The following is an 11,852-nucleotide window of genomic DNA, read 5'->3' as shown; positions in this document are numbered from 1 at the left end:
AATTTGGAGGCCCCAAACGCACCGTGATGAAGGCATGTGCAAGTTTTTAGATTGTAGTGGGATATTTGCGCGCGAAGCGCGCGAAAAAAATTCAATTTTAGGCTATTTTGGCCCAAATTGAACCTGTATACAGGCCATTTCAGCCGCGTTGCGCGCAAAATTTTGCAATTTGTGTACCCTATTTTGACCCAAAACATGGTATTTTTCGGCTAAAATGGAAGTTGCACACTGCACAGGGCAATTTTGGGGGCCCCCAAATTCTGGGGGCCCTGGGCCCGGGCCCATCTGGCCCTATGGTAAATCCGGCCCTGAAGGCGACGAAAAAACCCCTTTTCAGCAGGAGGATGGACTGGAATTTCCAAGTCGGTGAGGACTTTATTTTTTTTCGAAGAGGCTAAATGACCCTTTAAAAAATCAATGAAAGGCTGCATGGACAAATTTGAAAATAATCTGAACAATTTTGGAAAACATATTTTGAAAATTTTCTGAATTTTCTTCAAAACATTTTATATTATTGAATATTTATAAGATAATTTGAATATTCACACGAAAAATTTGAATAATCATAAGCTATATTTAAATATTCATACGGTCTGATTGCTAGTCATGCTAGTGTATAAGTATGATCTGTTCTTCAGCAAAGAAATCTACACACAACACGTCCGTCATGCTTGAACTGCATTGGCTACCGGTGAATTAGAGCCCAGGCATGGTAATTATTTTATTTTAAACTAATTGCAACAGTATTTGTTTCTACAAAGCATTTTTTACGAGGTCCCCAGAACGCTATGCTAAAAGTCAAAGAATCGCGCAGAAACGTGCATAATTTACATAAAACCAATCTAGCCGATTATGCAAATTTCAAAGTTTGATTTTTTTATTATTTTTTTATTTTGCTTTTCGTTTGCTTTTTGCCCGGTTTTTTTTGACCCCATAGTGGTCAAATATTGAAAATGCTCCGATTTTGATCAAAATGGTCACAACATTTCCCCGTGCAAAACCATTTTAAATAAAAAATAGTTTGTCATATCTCAGGTATTTTGTTACACAGCTAACAAGGCAATACAATTTAAAGCCCATTGAATCTTTCTATTGTTTCCTATGTAAAAAATGGTATGCAAAACAATCAGCCGAAATTGTGGGTTATTAACATATAAAACTTTAGCGAGACCCATAAATAGTTGGTATAAAGCATCCAATTTTATCATTATTATGTTTTGGATCCAATATTTTCACAGATTTGGATTCATCAAAATGTAATATTAATAAATGATTAAAATCGGAATTTTTTGGTAAATTTGTAGAAATGCATTGACCAATAAGGGTGTCGATGGAGTAGCTATCTACTTCTGATCAAGGTTGAAGTAAGTATCTACTATGAAAGTTGATGAAGTATGTACTGCTGATAAAGGTGTTCATGAAGTAGCTATCTACTCTACTGCTGATAAAGGTGTTGATAAAGGAACTATCTACTGCTGATAAAGGTGTTGATGAAGTACGGTAACTATCTACTGCTGATAAAGGTGTTGATGAAGTAGCTATCTATTGCTGATAAAGGTGTTGATAAAGGAACTATCTACTGCTGATAAAGGTGTTGATGAAGTAGTAACTATCTACTGCTGATAAAGGTGTTGATGAAGTAACTATCTACTGCTGACAAAGGTGTTGATGAAGTAACTATTAACTGCTGATAAAGGTGTTGATAAAGGAACTATCTGCTGCTGATAAAGGTGTTGATGAAGTACGGTAACTATCTACTGCTGATATAGGTGTTGATGAAGTAACTATCTACTGCTGATAAAGGTGTTGATGAAGTAACTATTAACTGCTGATAAAGGTGTTGATGAAGTAACTATCTACTGCTGATAAATGTGTTGATGAAGTAGCTATCTAATGCTGATAAAGGTGTTGTTGATGAAGTAGCTATCTACGTCTGATAAAGGTGTTGATGAAGTAACTATCTATTTCTGATAGAGGTGTTGATGAAGTAGCTATATAATGCTGATAAAGCTGTTGATGAAGTAGCTATCTACTGCTGATAAAGGTTGGTGAAGTATAGCTATCTACTGCTGATAAAGGTGTTAATGAAGAAGCTATCTAATGCTGATAAAGGTGTTGGTGAAGTACTGCTGAGAAATGTGTTGACGTAGTAGCTATCTATTGCTGATCAATTTTGGTGAAGTATAGCTATCTTATGCTGATAAAGGTGTTGATGAAGTAACTATCTACTACTGACTAAGGTGTTGATGAAGTAGCTATCTAATGCTGATAAAGGTACTGATGAAGTAGCTATCTAATGCTGATAAAGTGTTGATGAAGTAGCTATCTACTGCTGATAAAGGTGTTGATGAAGTAGCTATCTAATGCTGATAAAGGTGTTGTTGAAGTAACTATCTACTTCTGACTATGAAGTAGCTATCTAATACTGATAAAGGTGTTGATGAAGTAGCTATCTACTTCTGATAATGGCGTTGATGAAGTAGCTATTTTATGCTGATAAAGGTGTTGATGAAGTAGCTATCTACTTCTGATAAAGGCGTTGATGAAGTAGCTATCTAATGCTGATAAAGGTGTTGATGAATTAGTATCTACTTCTGATAAAGGCGTTGATGAAGTAGCTATCTAATGCTGATAAAGGTGTTGATGAATTAGTATCTACTTCTGATAAAGGCGTTGATGAAGTAGCTATCTATAATTTGCCAATAAAGGTTGATGAAGTAGCTACATAATCTACTGCTAATAAAGGTTGACGAAGTAGCTAGCTAATGCAGATGAAAGTGTTTATGAAGTAACTATCTACTGCTGATAAAGGTGTTGATGAAGTAGCTATCTACTGCTGATAAAGGTGTTGTTGATGAAGTAGCTATCTAATGCAGATAAAAGTGTTGATGAAATAACTATCTACTGCTGATAAAGGTGTTGATGAAGTAGCTATCTACTTCTGATAAAGGCGTTAATGAAGTAGCTATCTAATGCTGATGAAGGTGTTGATGAAGTAGCTATCTTCTTCTGATAAAGACGTTGATGAAGTAGCTATCTAATGCTGATAAAGGTGTTGATGAAGTAGCTATCTACTTCTGATAAAGGCGTTGATGAAGTAGCTATCTAATGCTGATGAAGGTGTTGATGAAGTAGCTATCTTCTTCTGATAAAGGCGTTGATGAAGTAGCTATCTAATGCTGATAAAGGTGTTGATGAAGTAGCTATCTACTTCTGATAAAGGCGTTGATGAAGTAGCTATCTAATGCTGATAAAGGTGTTGATGAAGTAGCTATCTACTTCTGATAAAGGCGTTGATGAAGTAGCTATCTAATGCTGATAAAGGTGTTGATGAATTAGTATCTACTTCTGACTATGAAGTAGCTATCTTATGCTGTTAAAGGTGTTGATGAAGTAGCTATCTACTTCTGACTATGAAGTATATAGCTATCTAATACTGATAAAGGTGTTGATGAAGTAGCTATCTACGTCTGATAAAGGCGTTGATGAAGTAGCTATCTAGTGCTGATAAAGGTGTTGATGAAGTAGCTATCTACTTCTGATAATGGCGTTGATGAAGTAGCTATTTTATGCTGATAAAGATGTTGATGAAGTAGCTATCTACTTCTGATAAAGGCGTTGATGAAGTAGCTATCTAATGCTGATAAAGGTGTTGATGAATTAGTATCTACTTCTGATAAAGGCGTTGATGAAGTAGCTATCTATAATTTGCCAATAAAGGTTGATGAAGTAGCTACCTAATCTACTGCTAGTAAAGGTTGACGAAGTAGCTAGCTAATGCAGATGAAAGTGTTTATGAAGTAACTATCTACTGCTGATAAAGGTGTTGATGAAGTAGCTATCTACTGCTGATAAAGGTGTTGTTGATGAAGTAGTTATCTACTGCCAAGAAAGGTTGATGAAGTAACTATCTAATGCAGATGAAAGTGTTGATGAAGTAACTATCTACTGCTGATAAAGGTGTTGATGAAGTAGCTATCTAATGCTGATAAAGGTGTTGTTGATGAATTAGCTATCTACTTCTGATAAAGGTGTTGATGAAGTACGGTAACTATCTACTGCTGATATAGGTGTTGATGAAGTAACTATCTACTGCTGATAAAGGTGTTGATGAAGTAACTATTAACTGCTGATAAAGGTGTTGATGAAGTAACTATCTACTGCTGATAAATGTGTTGATGAAGTAGCTATCTAATGCTGATAAAGGTGTTGTTGATGAAGTAGCTATCTACGTCTGATAAAGGTGTTGATGAAGTAACTATCTATTTCTGATAGAGGTGTTGATGAAGTAGCTATATAATGCTGATAAAGCTGTTGATGAAGTAGCTATCTACTGCTGATAAAGGTTGGTGAAGTATAGCTATCTACTGCTGATAAAGGTGTTAATGAAGAAGCTATCTAATGCTGATATAATATAATATGGCCGCCATGCTGTGAGAGTGTACCGTATAGAGCTCTCGAGAACCATCGGGGATTAACCTGTTTTTATGGATAGTTTACTCTCTTTGCCAACCACATCATTTGTATAATTTCGTCTACATCAGTTTGATACCATTCACGAAGCAGAACTCTTATTTTATGACTTTCACTGCACATGTTTTTGATTTCAAATTTGAAATTACACATGTTTCCCGCTACACGGGGCCTGGCTATAGTCGACGACAACAACGCACCGTGCATCAACGCACAACAGTATATAATGGCCGGCTCGGTGGATTTAGATAAGCTGTATACAATGCTTACAAAACTGGACAGTGATATGAATAAACGGTTTGACGGTCTTTCACGCCAGCTGAATGATGTACAAGATGAAATCAAGACCATCAAACATGATGTGGCGGAATTAGAAAGTGGACTGAAATATACGGATGAAGAGGTGACCGAGTTGAAGGATAATACTGTGCCTAACCTCAAAAAAGAATTGATGGAGAAGATAGAGGAGTTACAGAAGAGTAGACTTGAAAGTGAACTATACAGCAAGAAGGCTAATTTGCTCTTCTTTAATGTTCCTGAAGTAACCGATGATGAGGACACCGAAGAAGTCCTGAGGATGTTCTATCAAAGACCAAGATCCCCAATTACCAAGGGATCATGTTTGTTAATGTCCATCGTTTACCAACCAAAGCGACTACCAATCAGAGCAAACCGATTATTGCAAAGTTTGTCAGAATGAGAGATCGGGACTTGGTTCTGGACACCATAACCAAATCTGATGTCCACATGAAAGGTAAAAAAGATCATCGCGGTCCCCCACCTTCCTGTTTCAATGCAGATGGAGAGAAAACGGCTGATGCCTATTCGCAAACAACTCAAAGCAGAGGGGAAAAACGCCAAGATTCGTGTGAGCGGTACCAAGGTACTCATCTATGTAAATAATGCTGTTTGGAATGAGAAGTGACTCATTTAATTATCATTTGACTTTTGATGAACTATTTTGTTTTTGACACTTGGAACTAAACTGTTGTTGTGATTGGCAAGATTTCATCTTGTCATCGTATTTATTCTTCGCTGTACTTTGTTAAATAATCTTTGCATGTCATTTTCTGCCGGACCTCGCCACGCCGTTAACTTATTCAACCCGTGTTGATAATTTTCCATTGATTTCGCTATTTGGACACTTGGAACTCCATAATGACTTTTTACTGATTTTTGTGTCTGGACTATAAGCTTCTATATATTTTGCTGGTACCGTAAAGTTACTTTCTTAAAATGTTTCTAATAATTATTCATGTTTTAAATTACAGTCTAAAATTATAGTGTTTATTCGTCGATCTATTATTAGCTCGATGGTTTATTATTATTCACATGTTATGCTCTGTAATCTATCTTTGTTGCCGTAGTGTATACGTCACAGCTCAGTTAATGGTTCACGCCTTGTCTGCTCACCTGTTGGCGACCCATTGGCTTTGTGTTGCGTTCATTTTGTTCATGGTTCGTGAGCACTGTTGTTTGTGAGTAGACCAGTTAACTTGGTTTCGATCGATTTTGACGTCTCACTACGACGGCAAAGAGTTATACAATCTTTTCTTTTTTTCATTCATGGTTTTATTTATTGAAGATGATACCCACATTTCACAGCTGCCATAGTTCGAATTGTACCCATTTTGCTTGGTCTCAATGCCCTTTTCGCTGTTTAGCTATCGCATCCATTCACTGGTTTTTATCAGTGCATCTGTTTGTGGGGCTCGATGGTTGGGACCATCTTTCTTTTTACCATGTTGTTTATTACACTGCTTATCCATGGATCAATTAAATTTTTTTTTTTTTTTGCACTCCTCTCTCTATATCCCCAATTAAATTATTTTATTAATTTAATTTAATTTGTTTATACTTTATATTGATTTTTGATACTATTGTGTTCACTACTATTATTATTTTAATATTAATTTTTTTTTCAACTCAAGACATGATTTATTGTGTGCTCCAGTTCTATTCGTTCATGATTGAGCTTTGTTGAGTGAGCGGGTGAATCTTTTTTCTCCTATTCACCATTGCTCGCTCTTAGCTCAGTTTGTGAAAACGATATGTTCATGTCGTAATCTATTTCTTATTTTAGATTTCTAATCTCATTAATTTCTTTTTCCCATTTGATCTGATGCGTTGGATTGAACTTCAATTGAATTGTTTAATTTATTTAACTCATCCATTTATCATTTAGTTATTGGTTAATTAGTTGATTATTGATTAATTAATTGATTGATTAATTGATTAATTAATTGATTAATTTATTTATTCATTTATCTAAATAATCTGATTTGTTATTTATTAATTTTCTGTTTATATTATCTATTTCTCCTTTTATATGATTTATGTTTTCCCTGGTGGTTTTGCCGGGGCTCTCTATGGCTTTCATGATTTGTGGCCTTACTGTTTTAATTTTTCATACCCTTTTGTTTAGTGTAATTTTTGTGTATTTTCGTGTTGACGTTGGTTTGTATGGCAAATTGTAATAAATGTTTCAAGAATATTGTTCATGAAAATGTTAAGATAACTTGTAAATACTGTAATTGTTTCTATCATAAAAGATGTGTTTATGGTAATACTCGTGATAATAACTGGATGTGTTTTAGTTGTACCGGTAATTTATTTCCATTCAATCACATTCTTGATGATAATGAATTTAAATTTAATCTTTTTTATTTTAATAACTCCATTGAATATAATAAGCTGCTAAGTTTGAAACTGAATCCTTTCTTATATGATGATATTGTTGATAATGCTATACCAAAGAATCTGTTTAAACCCAACTGTGTTAACTCTTGTAACTATTACTTTGATAATTCACTGGATATTGATGCTTCGTTTAGTGACAGTTTTTCAATTTTACATTTAAATTCTCGTAGTTTTAACAAAAACCGTGACTTCATAGAAATTCTCTTATCCAATTTGAAGCACAATTTTTCTGTAATTGCAATGTCAGAAACCTGGTTTAAGGAAGATCAATCTAATTTAATCGATATTCCCAATTATAATTTAATTAGTGTACCACGGAAAAACAGGAAAAGTGGTGGTGCTTCTTTGTATATTCACAATTCGCTTTCTTTTAAATTAAGAAAGGATCTTGATTTAGTTCAGCATGACTCTGCTGTTAATGTCATTGATCACTCCGAGTCTATCTTCATTGAAATTTTGAATTCAAAGTGTAAGAATATCATTATTGGTAATGTTTATCGTGCTCATAGAACTGATGTTGATTTATTTAACTCTGATTTAAGCCGTTGTCTTGATGTTATTGCAAATGAAAACAAACATTGTTATATTTCGGGTGATTTTAACTTAGACCTTTTACAGCACGAGACTGATTCAAAAATTCAGAATTTCCTCACAAGTTTCTTTGATCATAATATGTTTCCGCTTATAGATCGCCCCACCAGGATTACGTCACATTCTGCCACACTTCTTGATAATATCTTCACTAATGTCTTTGATAAGAAAATTAAGTCTGGTATATGTGTGTCTGACATCACGGATCATTATCCTATTTTTCAATTTACTGATTCTATTTCATTGAAATATAATTTTGTTGGATCCACTCATGGTCGTTCATTTACTCAACGTAATATGCATTCTTTTACAAATCACCTGGAATTAACAAATTGGAATCGTGTTCTTAATGAGGAATCTGTTAGCCAAGCGTATAAGTTATTTATTGATAAACTGTCTGTATTATATAATCGTTGTTTTCCCATTAGGGATAAACAAGTGAAGCAAAGTTACAATCGTATTCCTCATAAACCATGGATCACAACTGCTATTTTAACATCCATCAGACGTAAGGACAAGCTGTATCGTAAACTCAAATCTTCTCCAACAGATGCTAATAAGCGTTTACTAGTAAATTATAGAAATACTCTTACCAGTCTAATTCGTAATTCTAAGAAAATGTATTATTGTAATCTACTCAGTGAACACAAGCATGATCTCAAACAAACCTGGAAAGTTTTAAATGATCTTTTAGGAAGGAAGCGTAAGCAACCGTTTCCAGATTGTTTTAATATAAATAACACTCCAACAACTGATCCTAAAATGATTGCCAATGGTTTTAATGATTTCTTCACCAACATTGGTCCTAAGTTAGCCAAAAATATTCCTTCTACTCACGTTCCTTTTGATAAATTTTTGAATAAAATTCCTTCTCCACAGAATTCACTATTTCTCACACCGACGGACACAAATGAAGTTATCAAAATCTGTGCTTCTCTTAGATCTGGTGCTAGTCCTGGCTATGATGAAATTAGACCTGATATTGTTAAATCTGTTAAACACCTGATTGCTTCTCCGTTGGTTCACATATTTAATTTGTCTATTTCTACTGGAATTTTTCCAGATGAGCTTAAGCACGCTAAAGTGGTTCCTATTTTTAAAGCTGGCGACTCCAATTTATGTAACAATTATCGCCCAATTTCAATCCTTCCTGTGTTTTCAAAGATATTTGAGCGTATTATTCATAAGAGACTTTATAATTTTTTAACATATCATGCATTACTTCATCAAAGTCAATTTGGTTTTAGAACAAATTATTCATCCTACATGGCTGTCTTAGAGGCATACAATATGATCGTTTCTCATCTTGATAAAGGTCACCATACATTGGGTATATTCCTGGACCTCTCCAAGGCTTTCGATACGATCAATCATGATATTCTCATTGAGAAACTTCGCCATTATGGAGTACGTGGAAAGGCCTTGGAGTGGTTCATGAGTTACCTTACAAGCAGAAAACAATATGTTGTGTTCAATAATTGTAAATCTCATTTAAGTACTGTTCATTGCGGTGTTCCCCAAGGTTCTGTACTGGGTCCCCTTCTTTTTATTATTTTCCTCAATGATATTGTATATTCTTCGAAAGATTTGTCTTTTTTTATTTATGCAGATGATACAAATGCTATTATGTCCAATCCGAACCTTGATGAACTTATCTGTTCTGTTAATAATGAATTAATTAATATTTCTGTCTGGTTCAAAGCTAACAAGTTGTCCCTTAATGTTCAAAAAACGAATTATATTATGTTTAAAAACCGTCATAGCAATCGCACATATCACAATACACATATATTTATTGATGACAATGAACTTATTAAAGTAATTCGTACTAAATTTTTGGGTGTTATTCTTGATGAATCTCTGACATGGTATGATCATAATTCTTATGTTACCAATATTGTTTCAAGGTATAGTGGAATCCTATTTCGGCTTAAGCATATTCTTTCGTGTAATACGTTATTTACCTTGTACAATACATTAGTTCTACCTCATTTAAACTACTGTAATATAATTTGGGCAGATCCTAACAATTGTAATTTGAACTCCATTTTGTTAAACAAAAGAGAATTATCAGGTTATGTACCAACTCTACGTGGCTGGCCCACACATCACCTTTATTTTCTCAGCTAAATACCTTGAATATTTTTGATATTCATAAACTTATCAAAGCTTTATTTATGTATAATTTCAGTATCAACAACATGCCTTGTAATTTTGCCAATTATTTTGTTAAAAATATGGCCATCCACAATTATTCCACTCGTTCATCGAGTTTGTTTCGTCCTGCAATATTCAAATATGATTTGGCTAGAAATACCATTAGAAGGCAAGGTCCATTGCTCTGGAATGCCATCCCCGATGATATCAAAATTGCCTTGTCTCCTAATTCTTTTAAACGCAGTTATAAAGATTACTTGATTTCTTTATACTCATAAATTTATTGTATTCACAAATGCCATGTGTCATAAAATTGTATCATTGTACTGAAAGTTAAGACACTTACTTATACATTTCTCAATTGACTTTTTATATGTCATTGCCATTGCCAACGTCTTTGTCTGTCTGCACTAGTCCTGTCAGTCTGCCGTTTTTCACCCCCGTCCTTGTCTGTTGTCTGTAGGCGTCTTTTGTTTTTGTCACTGAGGGCAATCACGTCTTTCGAGCTTTGCTCTTGTGATTGTCCTACCATCGTTTTCTCGACCTTTTGTTACTGTATATAATTATGATATGATGGTGAAATAAACTTGAACTTGAACTTGAACTTGATAAAGGTGTTGGTGAAGTACTGCTGAGAAATGTGTTGACGTAGTAGCTATCTATTGCTGATCAATTTTGGTGAAGTATAGCTATCTTATGCTGATAAAGGTGTTGATGAAGTAACTATCTACTACTGACTAAGGTGTTGATGAAGTAGCTATCTAATGCTGATAAAGGTACTGATGAAGTAGCTATCTAATGCTGATAAAGTGTTGATGAAGTAGCTATCTACTGCTGATAAAGGTGTTGATGAAGTAGCTATCTAATGCTGATAAAGGTGTTGTTGAAGTAACTATCTACTTCTGACTATGAAGTAGCTATCTAATACTGATAAAGGTGTTGATGAAGTAGCTATCTACTTCTGATAATGGCGTTGATGAAGTAGCTATTTTATGCTGATAAAGGTGTTGATGAAGTAGCTATCTACTTCTGATAAAGGCGTTGATGAAGTAGCTATCTAATGCTGATAAAGGTGTTGATGAATTAGTATCTACTTCTGATAAAGGCGTTGATGAAGTAGCTATCTAATGCTGATAAAGGTGTTGATGAATTAGTATCTACTTCTGATAAAGGCGTTGATGAAGTAGCTATCTATAATTTGCCAATAAAGGTTGATGAAGTAGCTACATAATCTACTGCTAATAAAGGTTGACGAAGTAGCTAGCTAATGCAGATGAAAGTGTTTATGAAGTAACTATCTACTGCTGATAAAGGTGTTGATGAAGTAGCTATCTACTGCTGATAAAGGTGTTGTTGATGAAGTAGCTATCTAATGCAGATAAAAGTGTTGATGAAATAACTATCTACTGCTGATAAAGGTGTTGATGAAGTAGCTATCTACTTCTGATAAAGGCGTTAATGAAGTAGCTATCTAATGCTGATGAAGGTGTTGATGAAGTAGCTATCTTCTTCTGATAAAGGCGTTGATGAAGTAGCTATCTAATGCTGATAAAGGTGTTGATGAAGTAGCTATCTACTTCTGATAAAGGCGTTGATGAAGTAGCTATCTAATGCTGATGAAGGTGTTGATGAAGTAGCTATCTTCTTCTGATAAAGGCGTTGATGAAGTAGCTATCTAATGCTGATAAAGGTGTTGATGAAGTAGCTATCTACTTCTGATAAAGGCGTTGATGAAGTAGCTATCTAATGCTGATAAAGGTGTTGATGAAGTAGCTATCTACTTCTGATAAAGGCGTTGATGAAGTAGCTATCTAATGCTGATAAAGGTGTTGATGAATTAGTATCTACTTCTGACTATGAAGTAGCTATCTTATGCTGTTAAAGGTGTTGATGAAGTAGCTATCTACTTCTGACTATGAAGTATATAGCTA

The sequence above is a fragment of the Amphiura filiformis genome, chromosome 17, assembly GCF_039555335.1.
Source record: "Amphiura filiformis chromosome 17, Afil_fr2py, whole genome shotgun sequence".
Classification (NCBI taxonomy): domain Eukaryota; kingdom Metazoa; phylum Echinodermata; class Ophiuroidea; order Amphilepidida; family Amphiuridae; genus Amphiura; species Amphiura filiformis.
The sequence above is the reverse complement of the archived record's forward strand: the minus strand, read 5'-3'. Positions refer to the sequence as shown.